Here is a 14610-nt window from a genome sequence, read left to right on the forward strand (position 1 = left end):
ATCACCGCCATTACCGCCGCCACCGCCAAGAGTCCAGGGACATCAGACTCCGCGCCGCCGCTCCGGGAGACTTCCAATCCCGGCAGGCATCGCGGCGGCGCGTCTGAGTGACGCGGTAGCGCCCTGTGAGCGCCAAACAGACCTTCAAAAGAAGGAGAACCCCGGCAGAGCGGGGGAGTCACTTGCAGAACCGCCGCCACCGCCGAGAGTCTTACTTACCTGCAGGAAGCCCACAGAAGCAGGCAGACATCACCGCCATTACCGCCCCCACCGCCAAGAGTCCAGGGACATCGGACTCCGCGCCGCCGCTCCGGGAGACTTCCAATCCCGGCAGGCATTGCGGCGGCGCGTCTGAGTGACGCGGTAGCGCCCTGTGAGAGCCAAACAGACCTTCAAAAGAAGGAGAACCCCGGCAGAGCGGGGGAGTCACTTGCAGAACCGCCGCCACCGCCGAGAGTCTTACTTACCTGCAGAAAGCCCACAGAAGCAGGCAGACATCACCGCCATTACCGCCGCCACCGCCAAGAGTCCAGGGACATCGGACTCCGCTCCGCCGCTCCGGGAGACTTCCAATCCCGGCAGGCATCGCGGTGGCGCGTCTGAGTGACGCGGTAGCGCCCTGTGAGCGCCAAACAGACCTTCAAAAGAAGGAGAACCCCGGCAGAGCGGGGGAGTCACTTGCAGAACCGCCGCCACCGCCGAGAGTCTTACTTACCTGCAGGAAGCCCACAGAAGCAGGCAGACATCACCGCCATTACCGCCGCCACCGCCAAGAGTCCAGGGACATCGGACTCCGCTCCGCCGCTCCGGGAGACTTCCAATCCCGGCAGGCATCGCGGCGGCGCGTCTGAGTGACGCGGTAGCGCCCTGTGAGCGCCAAACAGACCTTCAAAAGAAGGAGAACCCCGGCAGAGCGGGGGAGTCACTTGCAGAACCGCCGCCACCGCCGAGAGTCTTACTTACCTGCAGGAAGCCCACAGAAGCAGGCAGACATCACCGCCATTACCGCCGCCACCGCCAAGAGTCCAGGGACATCGGACTCCGCGCCGCCGCTCCGGGAGACTTCCAATCCCGGCAGGCATCGCGGCGGCGCGTCTGAGTGACGCGGTAGCGCCCTGTGAGCGCCAAACAGACCTTCAAAAGAAGGAGAACCCCCGCGTCGCGGGACGCCCGGGGCGAAGCCCGGGCAAAGGGCGGGCCCTCTACGGCCCTCATCGGCACGAAGAGGCAGGAGCAGGGCTAAGAAGGCTGCCCAATTCCATCCAAGTAAGTGCTGCCACCCTTCCATTCCTGTATTCGTCTGGATCTCCATATTGCCTTTCACCATAAGGACTACCTTTGCTGATATTACAATGACTAAAGCCAAAGCATCTTCTGCTCCACTCAATACTATAGATAATTACATGGTACAGAAAGTTGCCAAAATTAACCAGGATAGGAGGTCATCTTTGGGACTTAGCTATTCGCCGGACTTGCTCATTGATAATACACCTCTACCTGTTTCAGTTCTTGACATTAGTAATGAGGTTTTCCAAACCCCTGATAATAACCCATTGACCCAATTATTAGTCGAAATTAATGAACCAGCTCCAGAGTGTACCATTGATGTTGAAAACAGTACCCTAGAGGAGGAAACTCCTACACCGGTGCCAGCCCCTAGAGTAACAAAGGGTAAGGGTAAAAACATACCAAAAAGGGGCGGACTTAGATCAGGTAAAAAATGCCTTGATGCCTCCTCTGAGGAGAAAAATGGTGACGACATTGGGAATAATGGGGGAGGTGGAATTCGTCTAGATGAAGATCAATTCAAAAAACTACTGAACGCCATAGATAATAAAGTTAAAACGATTACGAAACCACTTTTAAGTAAAATCGACTTGCTCACAGCAGAGGTCACTAGATTGGGAGCCCTTTTGCAAAAAACTATAGCAGAAATACCCAAATCTGTCCCAATAAACTTGGCCATGGCAGATCCGAAAAATACTAAAGCCGTAGTTTGCCCAGATACTGCCGCAAACACTTCCCAATACACCACGTCCCAGCTTGGACAAGGGGGAGAGGGGATGGGAATTCCAAACACAGCCTCCATGGTTAAGGATTCTGCAGGGCCTGCTATTAGAAATATCAATGAAATAGAGAATATAGATAAAGGTCCTGTAGAACTAATAGTGGAAGCATCCCCATTAATACTGGTTCTAGCCAATGTTCCCCAATTAGAATCAGGACAAGAGGAGAATATCCCTTCTTTGATAAACAAATCACTTCACTGGTTATCAAAGAATATGGCTTTTAAACCAGGAGGCAGGGACCAGCTGGCACAGGAAGTAGTAAAAGCTAGAAGGGTTGAATGGATTGGGGGTGGCATTAAAAAGTTTAGGGGGGATTGCGTGGTGTTGCACCTCTCAGATCCTGATGTCCTACCAAATATACTAGCTAATATATACCCCCCCCCCAGCGTAGATCTACAGAAATAGTGCCATTAACGCTGGATTTCTTTTATACAAAAAAGGGAAATACCATAAATCCAACATTGTTAAAAACTAAATGGAACCCTGTACTAAGAAAAGCCAAATACCCGCCAAACAAAAATAACTGGGGAATTGCGATAGAAAATAGGTTTTCTGCCATATCAGGATTAAGCCAATGTGATTGACTGGAAAATCCGATGTGTGTAGGGCAACTAAAGATTAAAGAGGACAAGCACGGGAATCCTAGTACCCCCTCGACTGAAGTAATAGATCGTGGAGAGACTAGGATACTTGAACTGAGAGGCTATACCTCTAAACCAGTAGAGAACATCTCATCTGCTGCTCAATCTGGTATTAAACTAGTTGAAGTAAGGTCTCCACCTGGTGCGCCTTCCCCTAACCTGACTATTCCCTTAATTAAGAGGAATATGGAAAGGGAAAGTCCCACCAAGATCATCTCTTGGAATGTCGCAGGCATCCAACATAAAATAGAGACCCCGGAATGGTGTGACTTTATAGATTCTTATGACATTGTTCTATTACAAGAGACATGGTCAGTGTCACCAGTTTTTCGCCTGGGATTTTTAAACTTTTATGTGCCCGCGAAAAAGAATACAAAGGGACGCCCTTCAGGGGGTTTAATTATTTGGATACGGCAAGCTCTGCAATGTACCATCAAGCAGAATCATATCTCTAATAGCGACCTACTCTCTATACTGCTCACTTGTAACGATGGTTGCAAGTTGGCAATATACAACATCTATGCTAGGGGAACCCAAGGGGGCATATCCTCAGATATAGTAGGAGATTTAGATGCTGACCTAGAGATGTTATCTACTCAGTACAATATCCTGGTGGGTGGAGACCTAAACACAACATTTGAACCTCTAGGTTGTGAGGATAATGATCTGACATATGAAGAAGACACCAAATGGGGAATTCCTCAGTTAGACATTTCAGTGGTCAAAAAATGGTCAGAAGTAGCTATCCAGGTCAAAAGTTTATGCCTATCCAGAGGACTGAGGGCAGCCAATGGCCGCACTCCTTCTGATATCCATGGTAGGCATACCTTTGATAACCAAAGATCAAGCAGTAGGATTGATTATATTCTGGTAGATGTCAGAGTCTGGAGTAAAGTGATCAACATGCAGGTCATATCTAGGCTGGAGAGTGATCACAATCCTTTGTCTTTACTATTCAACCTAGAACAAAAAAGAACGACAGAAAATCCAGCTAGGAACCTTATGACGTCAGATGTCGTTTCATCAAACAATCTTCGTCACGTTAGATGGACAACTTTAGTAGCCAATGCAGAGGATAGGCAGGTCCTTGAGGGGTTAGTTATTGATGAAGTTGCCAGACTACAGGTTTTAATGAATGATGGAAATTTTAAAGTTACGATTGAAGAGTCACAGCCAAAGTTTTTTGCTAGTAAAGAGGAGTTACGATTGAAGAGTCACAGCCAAAGTTTTTTGCTAGTAAAGAGGATACTGCCGGTCAAGAGGCAGGAGACTTTTTCAAGGGTTTCATCCCGTTTTGGGGGCCTATGGTTAATAGTAGGAACCTGAGACAGTTGACTCGAGTGGTGGAATCGACAGCTAATATTACTGCCAGTGCCCTTGGTAATATCACCACAGAACTTCAGGCGGATAGACTTATGACGTTACAAAACCGTATGGTTTTAGACGTGATCTTAGCAGATCGAGGTGGGGTATGTAAGGTGATCCATTCGAGCTGCTGTATTTTCATTCCAGATAACGCTCCGACCGTCTATCAAGCCATCTCAAAGTTGCATAAGATCTCTGAATCCATACACGTGGATGTAGGGGATTGGACGCTACTTGGGTGGTTTTGGGGCCTGATGTCGACTTGGGGTTGGAAGATTCTGATGATCATCGGAGTTGTTGTGGCGTTCCTGTTCACGTGTTGCCTTTGTGTGCAGTGTGGTCCTACCTTATGTGGCCTTTGCGCTACAACGTGTATAAGACAGCCACCTGTTACCAAGGGGACTCGGTTGGACAGAGCTATGTTGCAGCAACATCTAGATGGTTTGATGAATATCGAGTATGACTCCGACTAGTGCTTGCCTACATGAGGGCAAAAGGAGCGTCTGAGGTTCCGTGACAATTGTAAGTGGTGTTTTCGACTCGCACGAATATGGTCGAGTCTGGTATCTACGAACCGCAAATGACGAGTTTAGTAAGTGTGCGCAGTTTCGCTGTGCTAACTTAAACCGTTCGTTTGTTACGTGGGTTATTCATCTGTACCCACGGGTTCCATCTTAGATACGGCATCCATTTTGTCTCTTGCCCTCAAGTAGCCAGCGAACGGATGTTGTCCGTTTCGCGACCCTGGGATTCCCAAGACATCCGCGGAAGACACATGTTCTTTGAAAGTGTCTTTATGACGAGGGGGATGATGATTCAAGGTTTATTTACTGCAGGGAACACAGAAGTCACAGGAAGTACAACGAATGTAGGTTCGAGGAGACTGCTTCAAATTGCTACTGAGGATCGCTCCTTTTATACAAATTTCTCCCATAAGGTTGCATGGTACACAAAGGTTTACAACTTGGTTCCCGTAATTATCCCCGAGAGGGGTCACTTTGGTCACTTTGATACATCCAAGGTCCGGGGCATAAGTGCGGAAACATTTGGCGGTTCCCAACTGTAAAAACCCATCTTCCCATCATTACTACATTCCAATCGGCAGTAAAACAGATCGAAAAAGGAACAAGAACAGGTGCAGAGGAAGATGGAAACAGTGGGGAGGTCGAAAAGGGTGTAAAAGGGAGGTATCAGGAAACACGAGCTACAGGCATCAAAGGGACGTGCCTAATGAGATGCACGGCTGAGACAATAGACCGGCACGGCAAGATGAGCCTCGAGCGGGGCCATCTGCCTTACAACATCATCCCCCTCGTCATAAAGACACTTTCAAAGAACATGTGTCTTCCGCGGATGTCTTGGGAATCCCAGGGTCGCGAAACGGACAACGTCCGTTCGCTGGCTACTTGAGGGCAAGAGACAAAATGGATGCCGTATCTAAGATGGAACCCGTGGGTACAGATGAATAACCCACGTAACAAACGAACGGTTTAAGTTAGCACAGCGAAACTGCGCACACTTACTAAACTCGTCATTTGCGGTTCGTAGATACCAGACTCGACCATATTCGTGCGAGTCGAAAACACCACTTACAATTGTCACGGAACCTCAGACGCTCCTTTTGCCCTCATGTAGGCAAGCACTAGTCGGAGTCATACTCGATATTCATCAAACCATCTAGATGTTGCTGCAACATAGCTCTGTCCAACCGAGTCCCCTTGGTAACAGGTGGCTGTCTTATACACGTTGTAGCGCAAAGGCCACATAAGGCAGGACCACACTGCACACAAAGGCAACACGTGAACAGGAACGCCACAACAACTCCGATGATCATCAGAATCTTCCAACCCCAAGTCGACATCAGGCCCCAAAACCACCCAAGTAGCGTCCAATCCCCTACATCCACGTGTATGGATTCAGAGATCTTATGCAACTTTGAGATGGCTTGATAGACGGTCGGAGCGTTATCTGGAATGAAAATACAGCAGCTCGAATGGATCACCTTACATACCCCACCTCGATCTGCTAAGATCACGTCTAAAACCATACGGTTTTGTAACGTCATAAGTCTATCCGCCTGAAGTTCTGTGGTGATATTACCAAGGGCACTGGCAGTAATATTAGCTGTCGATTCCACCACTCGAGTCAACTGTCTCAGGTTCCTACTATTAACCATAGGCCCTCAAAACAGGAGGAAACCCTTGAAAAAGTCTCCTGCCTCTTGACCGGCAGTATCCTCTTCACTAATTACGCCTCTCACAACTCTAGTTTTGTGATAGTCTGAGTCTACAGTGAACGTCGGAGGCAACAGATTTGCGATAAAACATGAGCCCATAAAGTCAAAGGGCAACCATGCATACGCACGATCATGGCAAACAAAGTATGTACCCTTGGCAGCCAGAAACACAGGGGACGAGACCATCGGCAGAATGTAATTCTCGGTGCAAGCACTCTCTCCAAATCGGGCTTTCGATCTTCGGCCACGACCCATTAGACAAAAATTACCAATGTGGGGTACGACCCATATCGGCGGCGAGCTTTTAAGCTGTTTTTCACTCGTGAGCGCACTGTACTCGACCTTACTCAGGACCCTATAGGCTTGTACCTCTTCCTCTGGGATGAGCGACGGCTCATAGATATCTCTATCTAAATCTTCTATCGCTATGGACAAAGGCTTATGATACGAGCCAGTGCCAAAGTAGGGAGAACGTGGCTCTCGACTGGGGTAAGAATCTAGTGCGCTTCGAAACATTGTTTGGAATGCTCGAGCTGAACCCTGGGAACTATACGGTAAGACCAGATATGGAATTCCCTTATCCGTGGTATGTGGCATTAGTCCACACACCCAACAATTAGTAGTATTAACCACTAACTGGTGCTGATGAAGGAGCTGAATAAAGGAATTATTTCGAAATTCTGCACGTCTAGCCTGCTCGTGTTCAGGTAGGATATGAAAAGAATGAGGGGATGCAGTGGAGGTAAGTTTAGGGTCAGAGGTAGGAGTAGGTATGGCAGAAGGTAAGAAGTACGACATCATGTAATACACCCCACCCGCCAATAGTGCAGAAACAATCAAAAGCAATACAAACATTTGAAACATAAAACATTTGGTACGAGTAAGTTGTTGTAGCTTGAACCTCTGCGCCTGAGCTTCTTCCAAGTCCATCAGCTTCGAGAACGCCATCCCCTATGACCGTCCGCAACGTTTCTTGACGCACTTCGTTCTGTGTAGCAGTAGTCAATCCCTAGGAGTTCCCAGGAACCGACGGTCTTTAACCTAGCGTCAAGACCTACTAACCAGAAGGAAGTACACGCGCGGCCCTACGGCCTTTATTTATAATGTATATGCAAAATGTCTCTCAACTGTGGAAGCAAAAATACATGTGGAACGAAACTCAATATATATACAAAAATAATTGCAATGATATGGGTGTTCAGACTGATCGTGGAAAACGGGATAATGCAATTGTCAAGGGACAGAACAGAATCTTTTATTTGTCCTTAGAGCTAGAACGCAAAAAGTATCGAGTTTTCCCAGGACGTGTATGTTCATCAAACAAAGGATCCGATGAGGGAACAGAATCCTGTTGATCAGTCGAATGTTCTGGTCTCGAGTCTTTTGATGACAAATGTTCAACAGTGTCTTTCTGCTGCACTGAGGATTCTCCGACAGGTTGTGCGTCGCTAAAAGGTACAAACGCCGGCAATCTTTCGGATTCAGCTGAAGCAATGCCCCTCCTCACCCACGAGTCTGCCGGTAAAGGAATAGGAACTTTCTTCGTATGGGTGGCATGCACCCAATTTTTTCGACCCTCTAAACGGACGGCAGTTCTCGTGGCAAGGAGGACCTGGTAGGGTCCAGTAAACCGGGGTTCCAAATTCTTCTTGCGGGCAAAATTTCTGGTTACCACCCAGTCTCCAGGCTGGAGCTGGTGGCCTGGACCCTCCGTCTGCGTCGGCAATGCTTCGTAAACCTGTTGGTGAATTAACCTCAGTTCAGCAGTCAGATCATGAAGATAGTCAATCAACATTGGATATTCAAGACTGGAGAACACACCCGGTCTAGGGACCCCCCACACATTCGCAGGACGACCGAACACTATTTCATAGGGACTAAGCCCTACTCGGGAGTGTACGGTTGCCCTAGTTGACAATAAAGCTAAGGGTAAAGCATCAGGCCACGAAAGACCAGTCGTAGCCTGAATCTTCGCTAGCTTCAGTTTAAGGGTGCCATTATACCCTTCAACCAAACCAGCTGACTGGGGATGATTGGCGCTATGGAATTTTTGATTAATTCCAAGGCCCTTACACACACTTTTCATCACACTTCCTACAAACTCACTTCCGTTATCAGACCATACAATCCGAGGCATTCCATACCGAGGAAAGTATTCCTTCAGTAGGATTTTCGCAGTCGACAGGGCAGTATTGTCTTTAAGAGGGTAGGCTTCGACCCATCGGGAGAACGCGCAAACCACAACTAAAACGTATTTCAGGTTGTTGCATCTCTCCATATAGATGAAGTCTAATTGGATCACCTCAAAAGGACATGAAGGGGGAGCAAAGTGGCCAGGAGGAGTTGGGGTTCCCTTACCAGGATTGTACAACATACATACCATACAATTCTTAACCAATCGTTCAGCACATTTTGTGATACCATCATTCTTCCACACATGGGACAGCAACTTACAAATCCCTTTCACACTAATATGTGCTAACCCATGCGCCATTGTCACAACAGGCAGCACATACGCATCCGGTAACATCCATCTCTTATGTTCCGACAAATCAATCCAACAACCATTCGCATCCAACTTTCCCGTACTTTCTTTCCACTTCGTCTTTTCAGCCTCGGTGGCCTCATCTTGAATCGCTTTCACACTCTCGATAGTGTCCTCACACATACTAGTCTCTGTAGGCCACCTAACCGAACTCGTCACATACATTCTAGTGCTAAGGTTCCGGGCAGTCTCCTTAGCAATCTCATCCGCAAATGCATTACCACGACCAACATCATCCGTCACCTTACGATGTGCACTACATTTAACAATCGCTACCTGCTTATGCAACGTAAGTGCATCCAAAAGATCATTCACAAGTTGTCCATGCTGAATCTTCGTACCATGCGACGTCATAAAACCTCTCTCTCTCCACAACCGTCCAAAGTTATGAGCGACGCCAAACGCATATTGGCTGTCGGTAAACACATTCACACGTTTCCCTTTCGCTAACACACACGCTCTAGTTGGAGCGATCAGCTCTGCAGCCTGAGCAGAGTTCTGATTCAATCTCGCAGTTTCCACAACAGTAATCAAAGTCACAACAGCATACGCAGTAGTCACATCACCATTCGGCAATTTAAAACATGAACCATCCACATACAAAGTTCCGTCTGGATTTTCCAAAGGAGTGTTTTTAAGGTCCACTCGACCTTTTGTTTCCTCTTCAGTCCTCAGATAGCAGTCATGGGCTATTTCATCTGACTCTGTACTAATGGGTAACAAAGTTGCCGGATTCAGAACATTGCAACGTTTTATCTGAATATGACTCGCCAACAGCGTCAACTCGTACCCAGACAACCTTGCACTCGTCAAGTGCTGAGTTTTCGTACGATTCAAAAGAGTGTCGACCGCATGCGGAACCATCACCGTAAGCATATTATCCATGACCAGTCCTGCTGATTGTCGGATGGACACCGCAGCTGCCGCTGTTGCTCTCAAGCAACTCGGCAATGCTCTAGCTACCGGGTCCAAGGTCGAGGAAAAATATGCACATGGACGTTGCTTACCACCAAAAGGTTGCGTTAGGACACTCAAAGCACAACCTTCCCTCTCGTGAACATATAATGTAAACGGCTTGCTGTAGTCAGGGGTACCTAACACAGGAGCCGAACACAATGAGTCACGTAATTCAGAAAAACTTTTCTGACATTCTTCCGTCCATGGTAAAGGAGTTGAGACATCCTTGCACGTAAGACCCACCAATGGTTTCGCTAGCAATGAAAAATTTGGAATCCATTGCCTGCAATACGACGTGATACCTAGAAAGGCACGCACATCTCTTTGGGTTGTTGGCACAGTCATTCGTGCAATTGCTGCAATTCTCTCTGGGGTCAGCCGTCTTCCATCCTTTGACAATAAGTGACCTAGATAGGTTACTTCTTGACAACAATATTGGAGTTTAGAAGGTGACACCTTGTGATGTAAGTCACAGAGATGTTGCAGCAACGACACCGTAGCAATTTTGCAAATGTCCTGAGTATCCGCAGCCACCAATAAGTCATCAACATATTGGATCAAGGCCGCACCAGCCGGCAACGAAAACGCATCAAGTTGACCCTTCAAGGCTTGACTGTAAATCGATGGACTCTCACAGTAGCCCTGAGGAGCGCGTTTAAACCGGAAGCTGCGACCACCAAGAGAGAAACCGAAAAGGTCTCTGCTTTCTTCGGCAATCGGAATGCTAAAGAAAGCATTCTTCAGATCGATCACCGAGAACCATGATGCAGAAGCTGGAATCAGAGTCAGTAGCGCCGTGATGTCAGGCACAACAGGGAACTGAGGAATCACAATTTTATTTACCTCCCGTAAATCGATAACAAAACGATAAACAGGTGGTTTTGAAGGATCAGTACGTTTTAAAATAGGCAGTACAGGGCTGTTGCACACGTTTCCCCGCGTCTCTTCAATAACATCTTTCTCGATTAGATCATAAATGATCGCTAACAGTGCTCGTTCACCATCAAGGGAGATTCGATACTGGGGAATACGTGGCAACCGTACATTTGATTTCAGCTGAACAACATAAGGGGAGATGTCAAGCAGGCCCACATCATTGGGACCTGTCGCCCACAAAGATGCAGGAAGAGAACTCAATTCCGGTGGAAGCTTATCGAGAGACAAGTACATAGGAGAGACAACCCTCTCTCCTAACGTAAGCTTTACACCCGCAGGAGAACAATACAAAGTTGCATACAAACGTTTTAGCAAATCCAGGCCCAAAAGATTTTCACCACAACCGGTAGTTAAAATCAATGGAGCTGTCAGCTCATGAGGCCCAATTGTAAGGGGCAAAGGGCGTGAAACTGGATTGCTAACAGGGGCGCCAGAGAATCCAACGGAAACATTGGTTAAGCCAGACAAAGGTGCGCCAGGGAGTTTCGAATGCATTATGGAACTTTTCGCTGCACCAGTGTCCAACAGAAAAGGCTCCACGACGCCCGATGTAGCAACTGCGACGTAAGGCCCTCTCTGATCAACCGGAACTGATACCACTCCCTCTCCTTGTCTATGGCTGTCCTAGTAATTACTGTCGTCAGCATCCTGATCGACGTAATAATCGTCCACATTGTACTGCGCAGATCGTCCTTGCGATGATCCGCGTTGATCAAAACAGTTATTGGAATTTGATGAATTATCTGAACGATCATCTTGAACACTACGACCCCTACCACGTGATGTCTGCTGAGAACCACCACAACCTCCTCTAGATGAGTTATTACTGTTACGATCGTTTAGAACGGGACAGTTACATTTTAAATGACCCTCCTGTCTACAATAGGCACACTGATTGTACCCTAACGAAGATCTTTGGGAAGAGGAGTCATTTCGAGGTTGTGACCTATTCGATTGCGACTGCGGTCTATTTTGCTGAGGAGCGTTCTGATTGGAACGCGGAGGATAGGCCTGCTGCAACAACACTTTTGTTTTAAGTTCTTTCGTCTTTTTATCAGCGCGGTCGTTCTCTTCTTTCTCTCGGTTCTCATAATACTGCGCCGTAGCCAATATCTGAGCAGATGTAGAGACGGCCCACGCACTCCCAGAATTTTTTAATTTATTGCTCAAGTCGGGCAATAAGTTAGAGACAAATTTGTCCACGAACAACCGCTGACCACCTTCAGTACCCATATCCTGACCACTATGATCGATGAATGCCTCCTCAAATCTCGTAAAGAAATCAGAGACACTCTCGTCTTTCTTCTGTCTGCAGGCTGACAACTTGTCCCAGTTCACCCTCATAGCTGGCATAAGCGTTTTCATTAAGGTAATAATTCTTTGAGGGAGAGCAGTAATAAGCTGTTCAGGCTTAGCCCCGCCAACTTGTCGCATATAGGCCGCAGTAAGAGTAGCCCAATCGCCACCTAATTCGTTTGCGTGATCTTCGTGCCGAATCTTAGCCCATACCGGCTGAGGCACGACATTGCCGAACAGCATGTCGATATCGGCAAGATTCATTATCGTAGCGTCTACAAGCTGCGACAATTCTTTATAATACCCTGCAGGATTTTTGCGAGGGTCAGGCAAAGATTGCTTCACCTGTAACACTTCAGAGCGTTTCCATGGGAGATGTATCCACACTCTCTGGAAATGCGGCAAGATCGGTGGATTTTGAGCAGCATCACCTGGCATCCACACTGGTGGAACTTCACGCATAGGAAACTGACCAGACGCATCTAACTGACTCTCTACATCCTCGACGAACAAGGCTTGGGGTATAGGAGTGGGACGGAAAGATAACAACCGCTCAACAGCACGTCGAACGTTAGTATCCACTATCAGTCCGTTCGAGAACTGAAGCTGTAGATCAGACAAAGCGGTCAACACATCATCAGGTGCATCGGCCGATATCTGATCACGCAGAACCTTGCACATTTCCTCGAACACGTATCTTTGTGTCGGTACATTGAATTGGCAGAACGTATTAAGTACAGCACGTGGAGGATTTCTAAGAGGGTGCGTCATCCAACCCATCGCCATATTATATAGAGCAGCACGTTCCCTGTTACCAGGAAGCTGACTACGTCTTTGAGGACCGTCCGAACCAGCGGACCCAAGAACAGGACCAAGAGAATGGAAAAAACTAGCCGCAACCGGAGGAGTACGACTTCGAGTAGACGGAGAAGTATAGCACAAAGGACTAACAAGAGAAGGGGTGGAAACAGAAGAAGCAACAGGAGTAAGTAAAGCAGGAGCAGTAGCAGGAGCAGGAGTATGTGGAAGCGGAGGAGCAGTGGGAATAGCAGTAGGCAAAGGAGCGGGAACAGTCGGAAGAACGGGTGCAGGTTGAGGAACAGGTTGAGGAACAGGTACAGGGGGAGCCACAGGAAGCGCGGTACCCTGTACATACGGAGGTGGCGACTTCATAAGATAAGACATTAAAGGATCCTCAACTGATTCTTCCTTCTTATCCGACTCCGTTGGCAAAGCAGGATAGCATTTGTCTATAGACATACGCTGTAGCCTATCAAACACTTCCTTTTCCTTATCCTCCTTATCACGCTGAAACTGCTCTGCTTTCTTTACAATGGTAGCAACACCATCTCTCTGATTACGTTTAGTCTGTCTGATCTCTTTCTGTCGACTTCTTTACACCACAACCGAAAGGCATCAAACATGGCCGGCCTTGACTTTTTCTCAAACAATTTAGTCTCCAGATTATCTAAGATTGTCGTCTCAAAACTACCATGAGGTGGCCAACTAAGGGCACTATCTTTTTTGGTATAACGAATCCAGTAATCATTAAAAGTAATCGGGCCTAGCCCGTGCTTACTGTAGAGCTCATAAGTGGGAGTTCCAACCGGAGGTATCGGACACGAGTCCTCCAGTCGGGAATCCGTACCACAATGTCTGAAACAACTAAACAAAGTACTGCGACCAGGCATCTTGCACACTAGCCGAGTTTCACAAACGTCAAGGGTTACGGGATTTACCAAGTCCCTGCAAAGAGCAACAACCCTCGGTCTTTGGCGGCTGCAGTCGTCAAATATCACAACAAAGTACCAAGAACCACAAATGCAATGGAACCATGCAACAACTAAGCAACCACAACCAAGAACTCTGGGAGCGACCCACAAATACTTAACTCAAAGATCGATGGCGTCACCAGGAAGGCCCGTCAGTCGTCTCGCTATACCAAGGTCTACGCCAGGCGCCAAAACAGGTCTACAGTCAGGGCAGCAGTCCGTCGCAGCCGTCAGGAGGCGGGAATCTTCGCGGGAAAAGTCTTCGGGCCACTTGTTTCGACAACAGGATCGATGAAGCGGAGTGCACCTTCCCTCGGAGATTTCACACGAAGTTCCTCACGATCGTCGGGCTTGGACCGGTACCACTGATGCAGCCCCACGTGGGCGCCAACTGAAGGACTGGGTTATTTAGGACCCAGCGGTGCCAGGGGACAACACCTGAAACCTTCGTGGGTAACCTGCTCCGGCGTACGAATGACAGAGACACGGGACACTTCCTTCGGCGTCAAAGATTCAAGGTTTATTTACTGCAGGGAACACAGAAGTCACAGGAAGTACAACGAATGTAGGTTCGAGGAGACTGCTTCAAATTGCTACTGAGGATCGCTCCTTTTATACAAATTTCTCCCATAAGGTTGCATGGTACACAAAGGTTTACAACTTGGTTCCCGTAATTATCCCCGAGAGGGGTCACTTTGGTCACTTTGATACATCCAAGGTCCGGGGCATAAGTGCGGAAACATTTGGCGGTTCCCAACTGTAAAAACCCATCTTCCCATCATTACTACATTCC

Source organism: Lissotriton vulgaris, chromosome 1_1 (assembly GCF_964263255.1).
Source record: "Lissotriton vulgaris chromosome 1_1, aLisVul1.2, whole genome shotgun sequence".
NCBI lineage: Eukaryota > Metazoa > Chordata > Amphibia > Caudata > Salamandridae > Lissotriton > Lissotriton vulgaris.